General features: G+C 39.0%; 1 protein-coding gene across 15 annotated transcripts in view; it reads left to right on the top strand.

The window, feature by feature from the left end:
* LOC116216268 (uncharacterized) overlaps positions 1–25,475 on the top strand; it is a 359,292-nt gene that overhangs the window by 140,535 nt on the left and 193,282 nt on the right. The window contains exon 1 of one of the 15 annotated variants that reach the window (XM_085218541.1): positions 10,934–10,963. The exons of the other annotated variants lie outside the window; for them this stretch is intronic. The gene's annotated coding sequence lies outside the window, so the exon portion shown is untranslated. Of the gene's footprint in view, positions 1–10,933; positions 10,964–25,475 lie in introns of those variants that run through there. 15 annotated transcript variants of the gene reach the window in all.

Raw genomic sequence — 25,475 nt, 5'->3', positions numbered from 1 at the left:
TAGTCATTGTATCAAATAGTTACCTTCTGGTAGTTCCTCCAGCATCTCTCTGTTACATCTGAACTTTCCTCCTTTGTCTACTTCCCAACAGTTTGCAGTCACTGAATATGAGATAATAATCCTGCTTCAAAATCTCTGCCAGGATGCACTGTGTAGGTCACTGCTGTTTTAGCTCCCCATCACTGCTGGAGAAGGGTTCTGTGGCTGTAACGATTAGAAAAGCATTGTGCCAAAATAGAGTCAAGATCTCAGCGGTGTTCATTCCTTTGGGGTGGTCGCTGGCCAGATGGTGGCTTGGAGCAGCCGTGTGCTGGAACTGCTTGGCACTGCTGGCGCGTGTGCTAAAGGCACACTCACACATGAAATACCTGTGCTGAAGTGAGTTTTTGTGTTTAATACAGACTTAAAAGTGCAAAGCAAAACATCAAGCTCTGTAGCCAATAAGTAATATCGTAAGTTTTTAAGTGAGCGCTTCACAGCATTGTAAGAAATGTTCCAAGACAGTGGCAAAGGACCTTGAGCAGGTACCAGTGCTGCCTGCTGTCTGCACAGCCTCTGCTCCCTGCTCAGCTCCACTTGTGCTGCTCAAATCTGCTGGTGCTCCCAACCAGGCTGTAGCTAATTGACTTGGCCTCTCCTGATACAGAACTCGACACTATAGCCATAATAAATCCGATTTTAAAAGCACCGTGACTTTTTGTTATTATTATTATATTTCTAAGACTACCTGAGGTTGTGTTTTTTGGGAAGTTCTGCATTGTTGCACTGCAGGCAGGCTGGGGTCTACAGGATGGGATAAGTTAAATAAAACAAAATCTTCAACTAAACACTGGTTAGGAGGAATCAGAATGCCCCCTCAAATGCACTTTGTTCTGAAAACAAATTATTCCAGCATACGTCATACTGTGTTTACCGTTTTCTGATTTAGTTTTTTGTGTACTCAGCCAAGTCCCAGACCTCCAACTTGTAATGAATATAAATACTCCATCCAACTCTTCAGGCCATTTCTTTAGCAGAACTCCTGGTGAGGTGATCAGTTTTTTAGCTGTTGTTACTGAAGTGTAGAGCAGTTCCTTCTAAAATAAGAAATGTTGCTCTGACTGATTTTTGTTTTCTGTTGTGTTTTTTTTTTATTTGAATCAAATGATGGAAAATGTAATATAATCTTGATAAGGGTATTGATAAGAAGGTTTCTAGAAAGATGGTTTATTAGAGATACTGTATTTCTTAATTATTTCTTAGGAACTCTTGTTTCTAATATGAATGCAAGTATCCTGTTACTAACTAGCTGTGAGCTGTGTCCTGGTCAGCTTTGTTTCCATATGAAATGCTATTGATGGCAAAGGCAACGCACTCTGATTTGATAACTGTTATTAATGAGGTTTCATTGCTGAGTTTATTGAAGTTTGTACTGAAGTAGTATGCTTATGGTCCATCATACCCATGAAGAAAGTGTACCTCAAATACTGGTATGCCCCGTTAGGGCAGATTTACTGCAGCACTGCTTGGTTTTCAGTTTGTAAGATCTTGAAGTTGTGTCCCACACCCTAACACTAACAATCTTTTATGTTGTGGTAAAATATGTAATTTTGTTCTTAGGTGCCATTTCTTAAGACATGAACAGTTTATTATTTAAAAAGTGTGTTATTTTTCTGTCCTGGGTTCACTTTGCCCTGTATTATGGGCTAAGAGCCTGGGGCAAGGAATAGGGGGAAAAGTTTTTACTGGGGGAGAAAACGGGCAATAGGATTAACTCTAACAGTAATATGAATATTAAACAAAAAAAGTTACATCTATAATAAATGTAAAACTATATATATATATATTTAAAAATTCAGAGTAACCCTAAAATACTACAGAGCTGTATCCAGCTTTTGTGGCAGTACTGATGAGGCAGACCACATGGTGAGGCCTGCGCTTCCTGGGTCAGTGATGTTTTGTTTCGGTGCTCTTCTCTTGTGGGTTTGTTTTTGTTTTATGTTTTTTCTTCCCTTCTGGGACAAAAATAAGAGGATCGTTTGAATATATTTGGGAAAGGCGCCTCAGAAGCACTGGGCTCACAGCACTGCAAGCTGGCTGCAGGCTGACAGCCTCCACAGATGTCCCTGGGCTCCCAAGGAGCCTCACATCCTTATGGAGCAGTCCCTGAGCCTGCCCACCATGTAATAAAGCAGCAACATTTGTTTTTTCTTATCTGTCTAGGCTCTGACCTAGTGAGTTTAATTTTCTCTAGTTTTCGTAGTTAGCTTGGAAGCTTTGCTCTCCTCCAGGAGCTGTAACTGTTTGGGTATTTGCTTCCTCTGTAATGTAGTTTCCAGCATGAATGTGATGCAATGAATGTATGCTGAGCCTTATTTTTGATATTTTACTGGCTGTCTCAGGCTATGTAAGTAGGTGCCTGATACCTAGAAAACTGAAAATGCATCAACATTTTGAGGCACTTGATGTTTCAGCATTGCAGCTCAGCTCAACCAGGGCTGAGGAGAAGCAAAGCCTGCACTGAAAGAAGTGCATATTGTTGGGTAAAATTTACAGCAAAGAGAAGTGATATGAATAGAAAACATATACAGTAGCTTGCTGCATGCTCGCAGGTCTTTTCTGGGCTCCTAAATGTTAACTGGGTAGTAATGTAAGTTATTACACTCATTAAATTAGGCCACAAACAAGTCAACAATGATTCAGCAAAATGGTTTTGTTTGTATAGAGCGAGGAAGTCTGATAGATATCCAGTCAAACATTTATAGCTAAATGGATGAAGATTTTAACATTACAGCCTAATAAAAACCCCATACTGTGTGATTAAATAAGAAGGAAAGCAGTAAAAAAGAGGAAGCGTAATGATGGTAACATGTAGGTCAGTTACAATTTAATTGTCACTGCACTTCATTGCTAACATATCAATTCTCTGCTGCTTAGCTGAGCAGAAAACAACAACTTACCATGTACAGTGGGCCCGCGACTGCTCATCAAACCCCCCACGTACATCACCTGCTTTCGACGACTTCCTTAACAGCCGCATGAAGCCTTCCTGCTTTAATAGGATAATCTTGCTGGAAGCTCCCGCTGGCTGTGTCCTCCCTGTGCTCAATGCATCAGTGATCAGTAAATTTACTTCTCGCTCTGCATAGATGCTAAAATTAGGTTGTTTGCATTACAACTTTCAATACTCCTGCAACAAGAAACACCTGCTTACAAATTTATGTTGTTTTATTTAATGGTTTAAAATAACGATAGCTTTACAGTGGCAATACTCTGATGTACTATACTGGAAGAGCACACAGCTGATCATTTTTCTTACTTATCCAATTTATGCTGTATCTCCTTGCCATATAAGGTATTGCTTCGTTAACATTAATTACAGCTTTAGAAACTCTGTGGAAGTATTTATTCCTGCCAACTTTTTCCACCATTTTACATCTCCAGGGGTACTAAGGAAAACTGCAAGGGGCTTTCTATTTTTAAAATCTGGGTAATTCAGGGAGATCTCAAAGACATGTTGGCTTTGGCACCTTTTAAAAATGTGAACTCTAAATAATTGTCTGTCTGGCACACTTATGCTGATCTATAGTAAAGACTTAAGACAGTACGTAAGTGAACTATTAATTCAGGTACCTAAGGTGACATTTTTTACCCAGTCCTACAGAGCCGTTTTTATAGAGCACAGTTCTCATTTGCAAAATAGAAACCTAAAATGTTGATGGGGGGCAATCTGGCAACATTATGAGAATTTCAGGAGAGAGACTGGGAAAAATCTTTTCTAAATCTTATTTTTTTGCAAAATTGTTATAAAGTGAATTCATTCAAAAACATCAAATCTAATTGTTGACACATTCTCCTATTCAGAGTTAAGGGAAACTTTTGTGATCAATATGGAAAGACTGTTCCAGCAAATATAGCTATGCTTTTCGGGCAACGTAAAAGCCAGATACAAATGATGGCGCTGTGTTGGAACAAGTGAATTCGGTACCTGTAAGATAATGTAAAGGAATGGATGTCTTTGAAGAAGAAATATAACATTTAACTGTCACCACACTGTGTTCTCAATTTTAAACTGTGTACCCGCTTTCTGATTCTCCAAATTCACATTGCATTTTTAGGTTTGGTGGGGGCTGATACCTCCCCATGGACAATATCACTGAAATTCCTGATTCTCAGTGTAGTGGCACTCAGCCCTACAGCTGGTGGTGGTACAGTGAAGCCATGTAGCTACTGGACTCTTATCTCCTTCCCTGAAAATCTACAAGTCCTCTCAAGTTCTCTGTGACCTAAAGCAGTTGGGGAAGAACTGCTGTGAAAGTCTGTGTCCTGAAAACTAAGTACATATGAACTTGGCGCTAGCATAGGGAAGATACACATTTCTATACTGTAACAGCAGAAGAAGTTGAAAAATTGTTTTCCTTCTTGTTGTTTCATTAAACTTCAGCTCAACATAATTTACATAATTATGGGATCTGTGAAGTTTGACAGCTTCAGTTACGGACGCTTCCAGCCAGAGCACCACATACTTTTACTTTGAGAATTGGATAAACCCTTGCCAGGTTTCCTGGCTCTGAAAGAAGTGGAAACCCATCTTTATGAATGACACTAGGGCCTAATGTTAAGATGGAGAATGAAAGGCTGGAGGAGGCTTATTGCACTGTATGTCTCTGCTCCTTAATGAAGAGGAGCAAGCAGCGAGCTCTTGTATGCCTTTAGAAGGAGACTATTGGGAAGGCATTTTTCCAGCCTTGTTGACAGTTCTCTGCATTTTTTACTATGGAAACTATTGTAGGACTCCTGCAGACTTCTCGTCTTTCTCATTTGTCCTTACTGCCAGGTTCTTTGAATTACAAGTGATTTTCTGAGTTGTGGTGTGGAACTCAACATGACACTGAAATGGCACTTCTAGTTTTAACTGCTGACCTAAAAACTTTAACTGGCCTGGGTTAGGAAGACTCATGAGAGCTGGGGCTTCTACATCAATAAGAGGTGATACTTGTGTAACGTAGCAACATTCATCAGTTCATGAAGTCTGTGTCCATGGCTTTACTGGATTAAGGTTCTCTGAACTTTGGGCACACTCTGACTGTGAAGCAGGAACATAATTTAGGATTTCCTTACAAAAACTTCAAGTTTTTCCTCTCTAAAGCAGTTTCAAATGCAGGAATTTAATGTGTCTTGCTCAATATGTGGTGGGTTCTTGTAGTGTGTGATAGTTGTATGCATTTTTAGTACAAATGTAATGGCCATATACAACCAAGCTCAGATGTAGGAAGACAGAAGCAAACATAGTTATTCATATCTGAAAATTAAAATATATGTTGTTTTAAAACAAGGGCTTTTTAAATTATTATTTTAAAAAAATAATAAATAAATAAAACAGGCTTTTTCTGAAGAAAACACCACCGTGTATCAGAGAGCTGTGGAAATTGAGTGCCAAAACACAACGTATGCCATTGTTGCAGATGTATTGCTACAGCTTTCTTTCATTACCATCCAAAACATTTTCTGATTTAAACTATGTAGAAACGTTGCCCAAAAGAATATCTGGATTTTTAAGATGAGAGGAACTTAAGAACATAGGTCTGTGGCTTATTCAAAGTTCACGAGTCAGGAGAGATTCTTCCAGTAAATTAAAAGTGTATAAAATGAGCCGACTTCCCAGGACGCCATGGCTGAAAGATGTCCTCAGGACAAAAGTCCCAGTGGGGGCTGTTTTCATATCCCTTACAAGTAGCTAATTTGAGCACGTGCAAGTGGACAATATTATTTATATATTTATTTCTGAATCCCTGAACCATCAATCTCTTTGAGGCCATCCTTTGGTGACCATGAGTGTCTACTGGGTAGAAAATCACCCACTGACAATACTTCATGCATGTATCTTGTACTTATTATGTATTTGAAGTCCATGGCTGCTTGGAATCTTTAGGACTGATCCCTCTGGACACGTTGTCTCCCCCCAAAAGAGGGTTATGGTCCTTTTTCACTGGCCTTTAGGAGCAGAATTTGCTTTCATAGGTAATAGGCCTCTCCCTGTGAAATAATTTAATAGCAAGTGCACTCCTCTGAGCACCTGCGAGCACCAGTAGGCTTTCTGCCTTCCAGCAGCAGTGTCTCCTATAGCTCCCCATGGTGCTATACGTCTCGACAACCCACACCCTTGCTCAGCGTGGCCAGCACCTAATAGGCACCGTAGAGTCCCATTGAAATAGCATGTATTAGTGGCTTTAGAGTAAACTGCTTGCAAAAATCAGCCTAGATAAAATACCCAGATGTTTATGGTCAAAAGGTGTATTGGGAGCCGGTGAGGCAGCAAAGGCCTATTTGGACTGTGTGTTTCAAGGCTTAACAAGATTAACATCTGCATTTGCAAGCCTCTTCCAATTGAATCTTGCTTTTTCCATACGTCTTGGTTTTGTTGAGTTAAAAAGAAAGTTTTTATTTCTTCTCAGTAGCGTGAGACAAATGCAGCTTGGGCTCCACTTGTCTGATGCAATCAGGAGCATGGCAAAGAAATTAATTGCTGCAGAAAAGATGTATTTGATTCCCTTTCTGGAACACAAGTCTGTAAAACGAATACAGCACTTCTAGGTGTACCTAGTTTTCCCTTACCACTGTTATTCCAGTGATGTGACATAAGCCCACTGCCCAGTTATAAAAAATGATCACAGCAACGGATGAAAAGAAAATCCAGCAACAGCAAACAAAGTTCACTGTTTTATGTTGCTATCTTTCAGTGCTATAGTAGTGCTTATCCTATTTGAGAAAAAGGGAAACAGAGATGTAGTTTACTTAAAACAAACAAATAAAAAGCCACATGCACACAAGGATCAAGGGTGACAGCCCAGCTCCACAGATGTGTGGCAAGCTGTGCTTTTTCCAAAGCTCCCTTCTCTCTGCTGACCAAAGAGCATCTATGACAACATTATCCACTTGGTGCGTCTCATGTTTTCATTCTGCTTTCTCACACAATGCAGAACGTGTAGCACAACCTTCTTGCTTCAGCAGGTGGCGAAGGGTGAGATCTGGGGAAATACAGCCCCATTCCTCCCGGGTGAAGGGATCCAGCCTTATCTGGTTTTCATTGCTACCTGGCTTCTATGTGTAAATGAAAATGCAGTGTATTTTGTAAAATGTAGCTGGCAATATCTTTTGCACTTTGAGTCAGCAGGAGATAAAATCACAAGGAGACATCTTTATCCCATACCACGGAGCTCCAGAGCCCCAGCACTCTGTACAGGTGTTTTCCTTGGGCTTTTGCTGGGATGAGGGACGGGTCCCACCTTTACTACCTAAACCACAGGTAGGGCACATGCTTCTTGCAGCTGCTGTTGCTGGTGCTGTTCTGTGTCTCCAACATAATTTTAGGTGGCTTATTAGACTTATGATTGATGACAGACAAAAGAGGATATATGGCTACTCACTGACATTCATGCTTGCCTTTTAAATATCATACTCTGTGGCTTCAGATCTCGATTTTACACTCAAGTGCTCTAAGCCCCACATTAGTGCATCTCTTCCTCCTCTCAATTAGTGTATTCTCTTAAATTCACTCATATTTCAGCAGTCGGTCTTTAAAGCAATTTGTGTATTATTTGCCCTTTTCTTTTTTCTCCTTACATTCCTTACTTCTCAGTCCAGCATTAACTCTCCACTGTGACTAAATTATAAACATTCTGCTTGCCGTTATGTCGGACCCCAGCTATTTTTTTTCTTCCTTATTAAATTATGTTTACCTGAATACATCAGGTTCATTTCACCTAGGCAGGATGTCCCATTAAGCATGACAAGTAGGAGGTTGTGAGATTAATGCCCTTCTTGAGCCTGAATTAGTGTGTCAGCATCTTTTCAGACCCGGGACCACAGAATGTAGGAAGCATGCCATAATGGACCTTAGCCTTTAACTGAACTGCTCTAATATTATTCCTATAACAAGACTACTTTTAAAGAGGCTCATTATTGGCTTCATTAGATATGTTACTTGCATCAGTGGCTGTAGTTACTCGTATAATATAGAAGAGGTTAACATAGCGTATTTTTTATGTATTATATGGCATATAGCTTGAAGTAGCCAAAAGGTTTATGGCGATGTAATTGGTAGTTAGTGTGAAATTTGTAAGACAAATAGACAATACCTAGGGTAACCCCTATAATCCTCTCCTTTCAGTTTTTTACAGCCACCAAAGGGCCTCATTAAAACAGCAGTCAGCACCTTAGTGAAAAGATACAGTGCTTATAGTGCCCAAATGTGACAGAAAATCTGCATTTTGTAAATCTGACACCTTTGATAGATTATACAGTGTGAAGCCATTGCTTCTAAGCATTATGATAACGCTTAAGGTTCTCTTCTGAATCCAACCGTGCTATATTCACTGGATATAACAATGTGAAAAAGAGCTGGTTGAATAAAATAAAGCATGTGAGATGGAGAGGAGCCTTTTTCCCTTTGATGCAAAGCTCATCTCATGCAATGGGACTAACTGCTATAGTTGATATTGCCGGCTCTGCTCGTACTTAGGGATATGTACATGTAAATATTGGCAAAATTACGGCTTAATATACAAATGCAAAAAGAAACTCTGCCTACATCAACCAGTTTATATGGCTCTGTAAGGAAGACTGCTTGTGGTGTTATGCCTGTGCAGAATGCTGATGGTGTTAAGGTTTCTTTTTTTTTTTCTGGTTTAAAGGCCCGATTTTGTTCTCACTTAAACTTGTGTAAACCCAAGTGGATTCCAGTGCCCTCTGTGAGTCCTGCTGTCACTCAGACTCCTGTAAACTTGATGTAATGCACTGGCTTACATGGAATTAAATGGGTGGGTGCAATTAAAGGAGAATCTGACCAATGAATGCATTCTTCTTTCAGCTTGTTTATGATAACAACAAAACAAAAATGAAAAATAGGCTTGCAGTACTGTGGTGGTTGCATGGAAGCTCACTCCTTGCTCTATAAGCTGTAGCTACATATGTTGGTTACTTACAGATATATTTGGTGGAGTGAACTGCTTGAAGCTGAGCAAACATGAGTTGCCATGGTTGATTAGTTACAACTATCTGCTCTTAATTGCAAAAGGCAACCTCACAATCCAGAGGTCCAGAGCAGTGATTATTATCTTCCTCTTTTTTTTTTTAGAGATGGGCGCAAACATTTGGCGCTGCAAAAATTTTAAGAACTTGCCAAAAACAAAATGAAAACAATTACTTAGTAGTTCCCGTTGCCTGGTTTGCCATAGAGTAAGTTTTTGTGCAGTTTTTGCTCAGGGGAACGAGATGTAGGTTACGATGTTTGCTTGGGCTCCAAACGTGGCAGCTGTTTACTCCTTCATCTGAAAGATTTCCTTTTATAGTAGAGCTGCTAAATAGACAAAAAGTGGACTAAAAGTCACATTCGTTTCCCTGATAAAAAAAATGCACCACTGATAATTCCTGAAGAGGTATTTCCACCTTAGTCCTCTGATAGTTTCAGAGAATGTACTGTTCAGTATAGCTGAAATAGGAATGCAAAACATTAAAAAAGGGGAGGAGTGGATACATGTGTGAAGTACTTTATTCCCTTTTGGATTGGGATTTGTTCCTGCCCAAGGTAAATCTGTTGTTTCAAGATGCAGAATCAATCCCTGTGAGTAATAAGGGCTGAGTAACACTGTTCAGTGATTCCGAGGGGTTTGGTTTTGTTTTCTCTTGAAAAATATAAAGAGTAAGTGAACCCGCTGAGTTTTTTTCTTTGCAAGAATTTTCACAACTTGAAATTTAAGTGCAAATGCATTCAAATAATGTAGCAAAACAGGAAATAACTGAAGTTACATTGCAGTTTACATTCTGCTTTTACTATTTTGTAGTGTGGGGCACTTCTTTCTAGATGCTTACGACTTTAAAATCATTGGCAATATCAAAAGTACTCAAAATTTTTCTACTGTCCTTTAAATAAGAAAAAAAAAAAAACCTCTTCGACTCACCGCACTACATTGACTCCTCAAGCTGTTTTTTATCCTCCATGTCCTAACTGAAGAAGTGTCTTTCTACATTGTTGCTGCCTCCCAAGGTTTGTTATCACAACACCTTACTTTGCTTTTGCAAGCACAGAATTAAAAATACAGGGAGGGGAAGCTCTCACTCCACCATGGTGCAAAGGAACTCTCTGCACCGCTGCTGCAGTGGCTTCTGAAGTGTCACCACCAAAAAATTGACTCCTTCTAATTACATTCCTTATTTCCAGATTGTCAAAATTTGTTCTTTACTTCTTGCAAATCATACAGTTATTAAAATGTACACCAAAGAAAATCCCTAGAGAAAGACACAAGCTTCTCTCTCTCTTGTTTGATCTTTGGCCATTGATAGGCAAGGTCTTGAGCCAGATGAGTTGGGTGTTTTGGGCCAGCTGAGTTGCATGTGAGTGGAGAGGTTCATGATGGCCTCAGGGCCACCTGGATGGTGGTCAGGCTGCCTCTCTCACCTGGGGGATCATGGCTTCACTGTAAAGCTTACCGTTCTATTTGTTTAAAAAAAGGCACCCAAGTCTTTGTGCCTTGTGGTCACTGATATAAAGCAGGGAGCAAATGGACATGCCTGGGTTTCTCGTGGAGGACGGTTGTGTGGCACCTAGAGGGCATTAGTTAATCTTGCAGGACAATATGGAGCAGCATGTAACAGCAAACTGATTCTGTCCATGCATGCTGGAAGTAATTTGGTCATAATCAGCAAAACGAGGGTTTGCTTAGGTGTGGGTAATATTGAAATCATTCCTGCAAAAAGCCTTTCAAATTATTTTACATATGTGGATATATATATATATAAATGTATATGTATAAAAGCCTAGGATTGGTCAATACAATGGCTTGCACTGCTAAAGGAGCATTTCTGAGTACCGTGTCTATGGTATTTAATTCAGTGGATTATTCACATCTGTTAGGTGAGAATTACAGAGTGCTGAAATAATGTATTCTTGTGTTTTAGATCTATCACTGCCAAGGGCTACTGAATAGTAAGTATCAACATCTGTGTTACTTCGTCTTTGAGTTTTCTGATTAAATGTGTCTAAACATTTCAGATGCTATTGGAAATAAAAATGAAAGTAGTTTTGAGCCGGTTTGATGTAGGATTTCACCAAAACATGCTAACAGCAAACATTAGTTAAAGGACTATATTTGCAATTAGCCCTAACTAACATTAGCCTAGCGTTCTGATTTGTATTATTGAAAGGACATTAGGCTCTTGAAACTGTAAGGAATGGAGTAAATATAAATAAAAGTACCTGTATTTTGACAGTGACGTTCCACCTCTGGTTCCCTGCATACACAAAAATCATTCAAATGCCTTTTCTTTCCCTGACAAAAATATTCATTAAAAACATTTCACTGTGCTGCCTTTTAATATAGCGCGGGCATTCAACCTGCGCAGGAAGCTCCCTGGAACCACACAAATACTGTGTAATTATCTTGTGGCTCCCCGCTGGCTGCTGCATATTCCAAGCACAAAGTGAGCAGCACATTTCTAGAGCCTGACTTCTGTCTTCATTGTCCCTGCTTGGAATATGAAGCTCCACTTCATTATAGCATACCTGATCAAACTTGATAGATTTAGCCATTATTCTTGACTGTGTCAACTTTCTACAGCTTTTTTTTTTTTTTTTTTTCTCCCTCTTTCTTGGGCTCTTTTGTTTTGCCACCCAGGGAATGCATCTTATTTCTAGGCACTCTGCCTCTTTCTCTTTCTCTCTCTGTCTCTGCCTGCTCCCCCCAACCCCCCAACAAACCAAGGCTTCAGCAAATAATGCTGCTGGTGCGTCATGTGATTCAAGGAAAATAAGGCTTGCAATTTTTTTCTCAATTGTCCTTTATGGTTTTTATTGACTTTTTTTTTTTTCTTCAGTTTGTTTCTATAAAAAAAAATTATACCGCAATATTGACATACAATACAGAAAAGCTTTGAAAAATCCTTATTTTCTGTTAGTGGTGCAATAAATTTAATGTTGTGAGGATTTTTTGTCTGTTTTATGACAACTTTCAAGTAGCACTTCAGAGTTCATATTTTCAAGAATGATTCAGGCAAATTTATCTTATCAAATTTTATAAATCATTACTTTGTTTATTTAATCTAGCGACTTATCATCATGTTTTCTTTGCAAAAGGCATTAGATCATTCTCTGGGCAAATACAGATGTTAATATGACTGGTTTACCATAACAGATTGCTTTGTAGTTTTTGAGAGTTGCTATGCAACAATAGAGCTGCTCCGGCAGATTTTTAAAATACTGGATGAAATACAGAGCATTTTCTTAGCTAACCTAACACAGATCCATTAAACTGCCGCAAAACGAGTTAACCAACGAGTGAAAAATCTGCTCCCAAATTTGTAAGGCTTACAGGGTCAACCCATTTTTACTGTCATTAATGAACATGGTGAACACAGTGCCAAAGCTTTTTAAGCTTTATATATAATCTGTAGTATTTGTCATATTGGTATGTATATTTTATAGGCACAATAAATGTGGAAAACCACTTTATAATTAATTTGGCTTATTAAGCAGCAGTTCTGAATTGTTCAAACTTTAGAAAGAAATCAGGCTTCTTTCCTTTTGTTTCTCATTTGGTTGCAGATTAGAAGGTAAAGCATGTCTTATAGTTTCCAGCAAGTTTACTGAGAGATTCTTATTGAGGTATATTGTTCAGCAGCATTTTAATACTTTTAGGCATCAGTCTGACTTAGATTTAGTGTTATGCTTTTTAAATTAAAAAATCATTATTTTTTAGAGTGGCATTTTCAGTCTCACCAAAAGCTTCTCGGCATCTTAAAATGTAAATTGCAGAGAAGCAACACAAAGGATAAAGAGAAGATTTTGAAGGCAATCACAGTGATCACTTAATTCAGTCTCTGCATATCCACTTGGCATAAGGTAATTAGAGTGCCACATTGCTGTAAAGACAGAAAGCTTAGGGTACCATTCTGACTCACCCAGACGATAATACATGATTAGAAGTCAGTGACAGATCACAACTGCTGAATGACCCACCAAGGTCTTATCAAGGGCAAATCGCATAATTAGCAAGCACTTCGCTGGCAGAGGAGTACAGTGCTATTGTTCTGGCACAATCAAATTAGCCCAGCCAATGAGGTCACTGTTCCGTGACCTTAAAGACATTTCATGTTTTATTTTTCTACCATATAACAAAAAAAAATTAAAAGAAAAAAAGAAAAAAAAAGAAAAAAAAAACAACAAAACCCACACCACTTTAAACTGAGCTGAAGTTCTTATGGATGCTGCAAATATCCATTGTGAAGGCATTTCTGGAATACACTGCTGCCTCCTTAGTTCATCACGTTTGGAATAAAGGAGTTGGCTAATGCAGCCTGACCCTGGGGGCCACACATGTAATGGAGCCACTTTGACAGAAATTGGAGCATCTCGCCAGGCCTGGAACTCATTTGCCCTGAATGCATCCGTGGCATCGTGCACGGAGGGGGAGGGAGAGCCTTCATGCAAGCACACAATCTTTCCTTCATTATGATAATTAGCACAATTATCTTGATTTGCTCATTTTATCTGTATTTTCCCCAAGGTTTGGCCATTTCCCTTGTCTCCCCTGCTCCAAAGCGGGGCTCTCAGATCAGGGCAGCAGTTGCTGGGGATCGGGGACATCAGGGGCACTCCAGGCATGTCACCCGTGGAGTGCCGTGGTACAGCCACAGTAAGACGTGCACACAGAGAAACCTTCCAACCCATCCCCAGAAAGCCTCTTCTGACTTCTCGTATGGCAGAGCATCCTCAGGCTCACCAGGAACTGGAATCTCCCGATTCACAGCACAACTCTCCAAAGCAGGCTCACCTTCAAACTCCTATTTTTCAGTTGAATTTGGAGTCACTGACACAAAGTTGTTTTTTTTGTTTTTTTTTTTTTTAATTATTCCTTTGTCCCCTAAACGGAAATACAGTTTTGAATTGATCTGCACACTTGTTAATATGCATGGTTAATAGGAACACCACTGAAAGTTTTAGGAAAAGTGAGAGCATAGGCTTTATTTGTATTCTCTTCTGGTAGCCTGCACATATTTGGGCTACGTATCACAACCTCTCCTGGATAATTGGATCAAAAAGGTTTATAATGAGTTATCTCTGTCATGTCTGGGCCTCTGTCATTGCTTTCCTTTACTGTGGTTTATTTATTTATTTTTACCTTGGCTTAACTTAAGGGAGGAACTCTAAAATGTTTACATGCTGTGAATTTAAAGATGAGCTTTTATGCTCAGTCAAAACGGAAATGAAATCTCAGCACTTAAGTGTCCTTTCCTGGGTTTGGTCTTTGGTCTTTCCTGACATAAGCAAGGCTACACACGGTATTTGCGTGTGACACTTTTCTGCCCCACTCATGCTTTATCACCTATCCCTCCATCCATTATTGCTGCTGCTGACATTAGCAGAGGTGGTGATGTTACAGATAGAACTGCCGCCATGTGCTTCAGTACTCCTCAGAAGAGGTGGTGAAGATGAGATCTGCTATTGACAGCACCTTCTTTGGCTGTAATTAGTCATGGTGGGAAGAAGAGCAGGAAATGAGGGCTAAGCTGCATGCTTAAATAACGTATTTCTCATGGCAGAATGTGTATGAATGCTCACTTTTGAGCCAATTACGTAATTCCAGATATAACCTCGCTTGTGTGTATCACACCTGCTTTACAGTGCTTGTGGTCCTTCCCTTTCCCCAAACACATTTTTATTGATAAATAAACAAATGCTCCTTACTGCCTTATGATATGTAGGTAAAATACAAGAATTCATTAGAGAAGGCAATTGAAATTAAAGATCAGTGATTCAGGGTCCTTCCTAAGAATTAATTCTGAAAATACATTCCATATATTGTAAGTAGCCGGGCTGAGTCTGAGAAGTGTGCCATTGCAACTTTTCCTAGTCTGGCAGACAGCTTATTTCTACAGGTCTCGTTGATTGTGCAAACACAGGAACATTCTCTTTCCTTGAGAATTAATATTGACTGTGTATAGAGCGACAGCAGTGCTACAGCTATCTGCAAAATCATATAAACATATATATAATTACTCTGAAAATCTAATCTATTTCTGGATACATAGTCCATGTGATAACTTTTGTTTCACTGGATAAAATGATGAATTATATACAAAGAAGCAATTACGGTTGTTCTTGAATCAGAGGTGGAAATGTACCCTTTGTATATACAGACCTGCTTTTAATAAAAGCCATTTATTTCTCCAGTTTTAAAAATGTGTGTGTGTGTGTGTATATGGATGAATGTCGGTGTGTGGATCTTTACCTGTCTGTGTATAAATAAAATGAAAAACTGTGTCTTTGTATATCCTGCGTGTGTAGATGCATGTATAAGCATATAATAATTCATAGTCCCATAAGCTCTTGGTGGACATTCCTGCCTCAGTCATTCAGCCCCCACCATGAAAGTCCCCTAACAAACAGGATTAAAATTCACTCCTTTCAACCATCCTAGGCATTTATTCCTTCCTTTTCATTGAGCTACATTTGTCTGATTTAACAAGATAAGATTTGAGTGCTGATGCAGCCCGTTGTTAATGCAGCAGCCGCATCCACCATACCATCGACACTATGCATCAGAGGGATGCATAAATCAGGTATTCAAAAAAAATTAGATATGCAGCACACCAGTTTTATAGTCCCAGCCTCAGAAATTGAAATGGCCCAGATTAATGTATTATATCTTACACACTGTCCGAGTGAATCAACTTTAATATATTGAACAGATTCGCAGAACAAGACTTTGTTATCTAAGGAGCACTCGGAAGAAGGAATTGACCTGAGGATTTGATTTGGTTCAGGTAGTTCATGTTGTACAGCAGCATTTGAATAGTTTCACATAAAAATAAAATTTGTATCAGAAATATTTCACATCGTTCTGGGCTTGCTCGTATTGAAGCTTTGCAGTGGGGCAATATGACAGAAACAATGTCCAGCAAAAAGATGATTTTAACCTTTGCTTCAGACATGTCAAAACAATATGATGTAATTTTAATGCAAACTGCTGTTTCATTGCAGAGGCGCTTCCACACACTGACTTTAACTAGTTTAGGTTTATGCTGAGAATGAAAAGCCCATTGAATTTCATGTATGATGGAAACGCCACAATTTACACTGAGCTGCTCCCAAAGCGCGCGTTCTGTGTGAAGCCGCGCGGTGAGAAGGTTCCTGCTCTAACGGACTGCACCTGCAGCATCAAGGGCAAATGAATGTTAGTGAGGTGCTGGGGCTGCTCCTGGTTTGGTGAATCACCCCTGCTGTTAGAGTTTGGACAGTCATTTGCTTTTTGAAAATGCAAGAGCAGCCTGAGTAAGATGGGGCGCAGTGAGGTGCAGGGCTGAGTCAAAGGCTCTCAAGTACCGTGAGCTCGAATGTGGGGGTCTCGTGTGATGCAAAAAGAGAGCACAGCATGTGATTGGAAAGTGCTCGCATCTGTAATTTTGCTTGGCTAATTAGCCAATATTCCATATTCTCAGCACCCATTACACACCTTGATGTAAAAACCAGGCTTGTTATTGAGATGTTTTTGCTCCTATGGATGTTGAAGATGCCTAGTAAGATTTAAAAATACGTGGCTATCTTACAGCACTTGGAATTGTTAGGTGCTTTTCAGACATCCCGCGCCTCTAAAATATGTCCACAGAGGGTTAGAGAGGTTTAAGCCTGCCCTTTTTGAGCATTTTATGTCAACCGATTTGTGCTGTATAAAAAATAGATATTTAATCAGATAAGGGTAGGCTATGGCTGTGCTAATGCAGTTATGAAGTAGCAGAAGACACAGAAACCTTCTTGTTAAGTTGTACTAGATCCGGAGTCAGAGCCTGGGCTAAGGAGATGAACATGGTGTATTTCCCCATAGGAAAGTAAATAATAGTGCAGGGAGAAGTCAAGTCTGGTCCAATATTTAAGGCTGGCCAATGGATCAGGCTAATGCTGTGGCATGGGACCCCAGGAGTTGCCTAGGACATGGAGGCATGTTTTGAGTCATCTGAGTTTCTTTGAGCACTCTCTAGGCACCAGTCAACTTCACATTTTTAGCTTTATCCAGAAGACACAGTCCCATCTGAATTAATTTCCCAGTCTTTTACCTTTCATAGGCGATGTTGTAATTTACAGTAACTTGTAATAGGAAAGAAATTGTAATACGTGTGTTATCTTTTTAACTTGAAGACATTACATGAATCAATTAGGCTGGGCTAAAATCCTTTCTGAACTTTCATCCTCCCACCTCTACTCCTGCCTCAACCACTTGATATAAATTATGAGTCTTTCTTCTTTAGATCTGGTCAAATTGTGTCTACCTACACTGGTAATAATGAAAGAGAGATATTATTATCAACTTAGCATTTATTGCATGCTACCAGAAAGGGCGATTTTGATTTGTCAACAAATTCACTGTCCTCTTGTATATAATAGCTGTGAATAATTAGCACTAAATGCATACAGGAATCCAGCATTAGAAGGTTGGAATTTTTAAGATATGATTATATACTTAAATTTGGAAAAGCTGGCTCTTTTGCTCAGCATGTTCCTCATAAATGTTGAGACTCCATGCTAGCCATTTTCCTCCAAGGTCTAAGTGTGTGCTTAGCTTCTGCAGCAAGCAGGGAACTTTTCTTCCTTTTTTACTAATTTATGTAATTTTTTTCCTCCATGAAATTGGAAGTCATCAATTTTACAAAATCATATTATAAACTTATAAACTAGTATGAGTGGAAATATCGGGTAGAATTTGTGAAACTGTTAAACCATTCAGACAATTAGAAGAACATTTTAAAATCAAGTCACAGTTATTCCAGTGCATTAAGTATAACTCTTTAATGTTGCAGAGTCTGTGGCTTCCATCTGTTCCATCAATTAAACTGTACGTTGATCTATGAAGTTATTAGCATAGCCAAAGTTCCAAATAGATCTGTTTTGCCACCAAAGGAAAGCCAACATCATTTAGTAGGAGCAATAATGCAATTTCTATTACAAGCCCTCTCCCAGTATTTGTGTGTGTGTGTCTGTGTTTCCTTTTATAATGCAGATAGATTTGAGCATTATGTGCTCCAGAAAAGAGAATCAGAGGGAGCTCGGGGTGGTGCTTTACTACCTGTGCTTTTGCAAGAGAACTTGGATTTTTGTGAATAAAGTCATCAGAGAAACAGCAGAACAGACATGCCTTTGTCCTGGTTATACTGGTGAGTCTCCTTGACTGTTTCTAGCTGTCATCACCAAATAGAGGAGTGAATTGTAGAGGCTGCTCATAGGTTCAGATAATTAGGAGAGTCTTGGCATCAATTCAAAAGTGGTCCAATTTCTCATGGAAGGGATGATGGCAGTAAAAATACTCATGTCTTTAGATGAGTCTGAGTCTTGTTCTGGCACTTGAGGTTCAGTGCTGGGGTACTGCTAGCTTTGCATCAGACAGATGGTCCCTGAGTTTTCTGGACCATAATCCCACTTGAGCTTTGTTCATCCATTCACTGAGGGCTATGTAAGAGATGAGGTCAATTCTATTCTTGCTGATGGGTCTTGCTCACTTGATGGGTAACCATTCTCTATCAAGATGAAGTTCCTGCCCGATTTCTCATTTAGTTATACCTTGAGAAAGATGCAGCACATAACACTTGCAAACAGGAAAAACGTGGCTGAAAAAATGCTTCAGAAAACAAAAGAAACACCTGCTGACAGTATTGGAGCTGGAGCAGTTTTCCATTGCCCATTTGACTTACTTGGACCCCTGGAAATGCATCTGCTGGGTCTCAGAAATGGATACTCCCAGAAATTGATCCGTATCACTGTAAGTATTATGGCCACAGATCTCTGGCTGTAGGTAATGGATCTGTTACTGGTGCTGACACAGGCTTAGAGATTTCGTATTGACAATTGGCTTGATCTCTTTATAATAGATTGATCTTTGACGGAGTGACTTTCATCCAGGCTCCCATTTCTTTCAGGGGCTAGGAGAGTAAGGGAATTGCTCTAAGCATAGGACGAGAGATGCTGATAATAATATGGCAACTGTCCCTTTCAGGGTTGTCAAACAGAATGGGTGACAAGGTTATCTTTGTTGGATCAGAAAGCAGAAATACATTGATAAAAAAGAGCATCAGAGTGCTTTGAGAACTCCTCAACAGGAAGAAGCAGTAATGTTACCAAATAGCCCTTTTCATCGTGCAGTGAATAAGTTGTCCCTTTTTCTTACTAAATGCCTTTCCAAGTTGAGGTGCTCTAAGTCTTTCAGGATGAGCTTTTCCTTACCCATACTTTCATCTTGGCTAGGTGTTTGTGTCTTACACACATAAAATTTCATAAAATAACTCTACGGGTCAAGTTTTCAAGCCACATTCTCTGCATCTTTCCTCACAACCTCCTTTATCAAAGTTTGAGATTCTTGTGCAAAGTTAACTCTTGCCCCTGTTTTGATAGTAGACTCCTGGAATCTCATTCTCTCTACTTACAGTTGGAAACCTCCCTCTTTCTCTTTTCTTGTTGAATCCTTCTCAAACACAGTAGGTTTCCAAAGATTTTAGTCCCAAAGCAGTCTAGCTGGTCAAGAGAGGATTCAGCTACCCATCCAATCATCCCTTTTCTGTTGTAAAACTTGCACCAGTTACTAGGAAATTTGGAGCACCCTCAGTTTCTAGCATGCTACAAATTGGGGAAATGTGTCTTAATGTCTGTTACTGCTGCAAATAATAATCTTGATGCCACTTTCTTGGCTTTCACAATCTGGGACGATGTAGTTCTCATTAGTGGTTGATACCTCCCATTTACATAAATGTGACAAATGTATTACTGAAGGTAAACATCTTATGAAATATCATGCTGCATGCAAAACTAACCTCTCCAAGAGAGAACAAAACAGGAACCTCAGTCTGTGGCAACACCCATCACTCTCACATTTTAGAATTTGAATCAGACCTATTTAAACTTCTCTGCTCTCATACTGGGAGAAGGATGGAGGGCAACTGGGGAAGAAATGTTGAGCTCTGAAAAAGTTAGTGGCAGGCTGAAAAGTTCTGGTTAGATACCCCGTTCCTCATGTACAGTCTGGCAAGGCACTGGTGGCAAAAGGTAAGAGAAGATAGATATCTGCATGCTTTGAGTTACAGCAGGAAAATTCAGTGATAATGCTGTCAGAGATGTTCATTTTAAATAAATGTAAGGAATAACTGGTTAGAATTAAGCAATCATTTTCAAAATTGCTTTTATGCAACAAATAAGGCAGTTGAAATTATCGATGTATTAGAGATTAAATATTTAGCAATACCAGGATTAATATATCAATATATGAAATAAACTGCAGTTCAGAGGATTCTTGACTGTTCAGTAAAGTTGCTTGTACAGATGCGTTCTCTTTGTGAGAAGAAATGCACATTTCTATGTTTCCTTACTTTTCATATTCTTCTTTAAAAAAATAAAATAAAATTAAGTCTGTGAACAAATTACTGTGTTTGAGAGAGAACTTGATGTTGGTGAATTATGGTCTTTCCCCAGGTTTCCCTTTTCCTTTAAGAAATAACTTTCCTCTGCAGCACTGCTCTATTTTCTTACTCTCTTTCATTCCCAGCAGTTCACTTGTCCATATCATCCAAAATACTGTGCTTGCCTTATAGCTCTGATTTTTTTTTCTTCTTGTAGATACATTTTTTGGGCTGGAGTAGTATTTCTCTATTTTTGCCTTCCCCGGTTTCCAGAACTTGCAACTGCTGCCGGTTCCTTGTAACACCAGGATTCACAGAACTGATATTGCAGTTTGCTTTGCATGGTTGGATTTCATTTGGATGTAATACACAATTTGAAATAAAAATACAAATCCTTCTGGCACTGTACAGTACAACTAACACTGACCACAAAACAGGGCAAAGTAGGAACTGTACTGGCATATTACATTTCAAATTTTAGCTTATCCGTTGTGGTTTTTTTCATTATTTTTTTTTCCCCCTCTCTCTTTGCAGTTACATGTAAAACACATGTTTGGAATGATATGCTGCATCTAAAAAAATTAAGTAATTTTTTTAAGCTCACTGTTTTTTCACTCTGTACTTTTGATTTTTTACCCTGACTTTCATCAGGGTAAGAAACAACTTTTTCTTGGAGTTTAAGAACAACTCCAGCAAAAAAAAAAACAAATTTCCTGTGTATCAAGCCTGATCTCTTAAGTTCTTTATGACATTGTAATGGAGGGGATGCTTTTAAATACTGAATTAATTGAATTAAAAAGAAGAGTTTGATAGGAATTTGTAGAGTTTTAGGGTTGAATGCTGCCATTTGGTGAGGTGAATCCTTCACCCTTAGTCAAGATTCATACTGATGGAAAAAAAATACACTGTGCTGGCAATGATAGCACATGATTTCCACTGGTATGTAGGGAAAAAGTTAAATAAGGTTTGTGTGGAGAAAATGTGGTTCAGAACAGTATGTTATTGTATTCAGTTTCAGAAATTGTAAAGGTGGAGATAAATACCTATATACTTAGTTCTGGTGTAACTCATATCATTCTCACTCTCTCTTTTTTTTTTTTTTCTTTCTTCTTTTTATTTTTTCTTTTTTGGAAGATTTCCCTTTGTCTGGTGGTGGTATTTCAGGGGACTCAATATGCTGAGTTTTAAATGACATAAGCAAAAGATTTTTTTTTTCTGGGGGGCACAATTTTGGGGGTTTACTGGGGAAGATCTTTTGGTAGGGTGAGATTATCACTACAGTACACAAACATACAAGATGAGTTCATGCACAGCACTCTCAGCCAACTGTCATTCACCCCTTTCACAGCTGTTACAACTGGAATTTGAACTAGATACCCTGATTTAAGGTAAACAAGAATGGTTTCTTTGTTGCTATCATTGTTATTGCTAAATTAGGAAACCAAGTTGTTATTTTTTGTTCGTATACATTAATATATTTCCTTAAAGTCTCATCAGAGGATAGGTGGGGTAAAATTCAGCTCTCCATTAATTAGGCTGATTACAGACCTATGCAGCATCACAGCATATTGGATTTCTGCTGACTTTCTTACTAGCAAGTTTCCCAGATCAGGAAGAACTGATCCTTAATGCTGTAGACTGTGTGTGTAACAGTAATTTCCTTACAGCATTTTTCAGAATGAGGATGGCTGTTCTTGAGCATTTGACTTACCTATAATATGCGTTTTTCTTTTTACTCTATTGTTCCTTGTGCTGTGATGCCTTTGTGAGTGGGACCCTAAGTAAGTGATGGAACTAGAGATGGAAACCATTCGCCCTGCTGCCAGAATTGGGATCTCTCTTTCAGCAGGCCAAAGGTACCTTCTTGAGCAGGTGGTAAGGTGGTCATTGCCACATGGCATTGGACACAGGCTAGGCTGGAAAACATCTATCCAGCCCTTTACATGTTTTCTTATACTATGTCCAATTTTTACAGATGCAGCCCCATTATCTTCAGGAGTGTCAGATAGCCCTTTGAGTATAAATTTCCCTCAAAATGTTTACAGCTGTTTAAGCTGTAAGAATGCATGAGGATCAAATTATAACAACCTGTATACATAGCTGTTACTAAACAAAAACCTGCTGATTTCCCTTCTTCAAGACATACAGCAATTTAAACAAATAACATCATACTCTGAAGCAGTGTATCATTTTCATACTTTTCAGCTGTGATGAAGTATGAGTTTAAGAAAAAAGAATGGAGGAAGAATAGTGATAGGTCCAAGAAAATCATGACATTAATAACACAGAATATGTTCAAAAGGATGCAAACACCGTCAAAAAGGTACAGTAGTGATTGGATTGGTGTGAGTGAAGTGAATATTTCAAATCTTCATATTTGCATGTCCTGTCGCTTCATGTTTTGAGATTTTGATAATAAATAAAGCTTCGGTGAAATTTAATATGAATCTAAGTCTGGATGTGATAGCCTTGCAGTGATTGTAAGAAGCAAAGTTTTTCACAAAGTACTTTCCAAATAAATATTTCGGAACAAAGAGGTTTTGTGCACCGATTCTAGACTTTCATTAAGGGGCAACCATATCCATACTGTACTCAGTCTAGCAGAGATCAATAATAATCATCTTCAAATTGATAAGTGGTAAAAATGTAAACTTTATAGTTGGTGAGTACCTGAAGAAGGTTTTCTCTCGAGTGTTAATGGCAAACATGCTGCGTGTAAAACTACAAAAGGACAGTGCCTCTTTAACAGGGACTACTATTTGTGCTCCGTGGAGCTTTGCAGTATTAGTAAAGCAGCATGAAAGAGTTGATTTTCATTTTATGTTGTGCTTGTGAGGCATTAACATGATGTTCTAACACTTGTAAATGAATACAGCTCTTGCCTAATCTGTCATTTTAATGCCTTATAGATTTTATTTCACTCTGTGTTGTACCAGATTCTCAATAATAATAATCAACTGCTTTGTTGTTCTCTTGCAGAAATTAAATTTCTGTAGTGAGTGTGCAACTAATAAAAGATGTTGCTTGAGGAAACAAAAAATAAATATGATGAATCATAAAAGTTGTATATAGGGGGTTGCTCATATATGAAAGACAATTACCAAACCAGTGGTAAATTCATCTGATTCTCATATTGTCAACAGCTTAATAACTCTCACAAAGGGTTTAACCATGGTAGCTTTGTCTATATTGCTGCCTGTAATCACAAAAGTGTATCCCCACAGACAGTGATCTATATAAAAGCTGTAGGTGTGTGCTTACACTATTTGAAATGCTGTTGACATTCTCATGCTATGTATTCTTATATGGAGTTGAGAAGTTTTGCAGGTTGGTTCTAACTCTGCCAGTTGCCTGAGTCTATCCACTTTCCTGTCAGTTGGCAGTGGGTAAAGCATTGAGGTGAGATGCTCAGGCAGGAGCCAAGCTGGAAACAGCAAGAATATTATGGTTTCAACAGGCGTCTAACAGGCAGCCCTTACTGGCCAAATGTGCATGTGCTTACTGTAGACATTTCTAAATATGGCTTCTAAAAATGCTAGCTACAGGTAGGCTTAGACTTCACCCTGAAAAAGCACAGACAGAAAAGCAGGAGATGAAAATATTCCCATACAAATCCAGGACTCTGAGACGCTCCTCTTGGGTTTTTTAAGGTCTCTTTAGGAAAGAAAAGAGGTGTAATTTAGTCCCAGATAATCTGGCTGACTGTATGTAGGGGATATGTCAGGTTTTGGAATAACATGGCTGTATTGTCAGGCAAAGTTCACTGTCTGATAGCTATAGTTTTCCATGTGAGGTGTTATAAACATGGGTGAGGTGTTTTAAAACCGTGATTTTAAAACTCACATTTTAAATACCTTCTTTCTTAACATGACTGTGGTGATGCTTGTTTGTATAAAAGCATACACTTATCTGTTTGGTGATATATGTTTCAAGTATAAGCTCATCTTTTGCTCCTGCTTGAGAATAGGACTCCTAACTTCACTTTCAAGTAGCCAGAGTGCTGTAATTCCTCGCATTTGCTGAAGTATAAGAAAAAGGTACAAATAATCTTTGAGTCTTCGTGAGGATCTTTAACACCCAATTCCTACAGCATCCAGAAGTTCCCATTACATAGCAACCTGAAATGACTAATGCTCCCGAGCAGCTCAGATTCATTTTGGTTGGAACCACAGGATACCCAGCGCTTCTTAATACCTTATTACTGTTTGTTTTTTTTTTTCCAAAAGGAATTTAGGATCCCCTAAGTAACCAGTTGCTGCTGAGGAGACTGTGTACCTCTGGGGACCTGGTCTATCAGCATTGATTTTTACCTGAGATACTGCAGCAGGGAAGATCAATTGAGCAGAGAATCGTTCCAAGAGCACACATGTTGCTGTTGCCAATTTCTTATTTTGAGATGAATGCAAGGGATGCTATGCTGTTGATGAAGATGGGACTACAGAGGGACAAAACACCCTCTCATCCCTTAATACAAGGTATTGGGTTGTAAACTGAAGTGGCAATCCCACTTGTGTATTGTCTCTTAGCAATCCTAGCAGTATCCCCCATTTTTTCTTTTCTTTTCCTGGTTGCTGATCAGACTTCGCTAGGAAACACATCTAGAAGAAAATCCAGAGGTTGTCTTTTCTTGTGGGAAAGTTCAGTGGGGACCATACTGCAATGTCATTTCAAATTTGGATATGAGCTGTGAAATATTTTACAGAATTCAAGTTCTTAATTCACAGCTAAATAGCATCGTATGTTATTATATGTTTGTGTTGGTATGCAGCTAGTGCAGCATATGTACAGATGTGCCTGCCAAAGGACAGGTGTAGGTTGAAGAACCAAGATAGAAAAGTTAGAGGTGACAACATGAAGCAACAGGAAACTTTTAACTTCATTACAGAAGGCTCCTACTTCATAAAATAGGGTAATTCAGGTTGGGATAACACCAAGAAGCCTTTAATGCCTCTCAAAGCAAAATCAGCTGTTAGATCAGGCAAGGTTTCTCAGAGTCTTATCTCACTGGGTCTTGAGAATCGCCAAGGATGGAGCCTGCTCAGCCTCTTGGACAACGAGTTCCACTG

The sequence above is a fragment of the Meleagris gallopavo genome, chromosome 2 (assembly GCF_905368555.1).
Source record: "Meleagris gallopavo chromosome 2, MGAL_WU_HG_1.1, whole genome shotgun sequence".
Lineage (NCBI taxonomy): Eukaryota > Metazoa > Chordata > Aves > Galliformes > Phasianidae > Meleagris > Meleagris gallopavo.
This window is presented reverse-complemented; position numbering and strand designations above follow the sequence as displayed.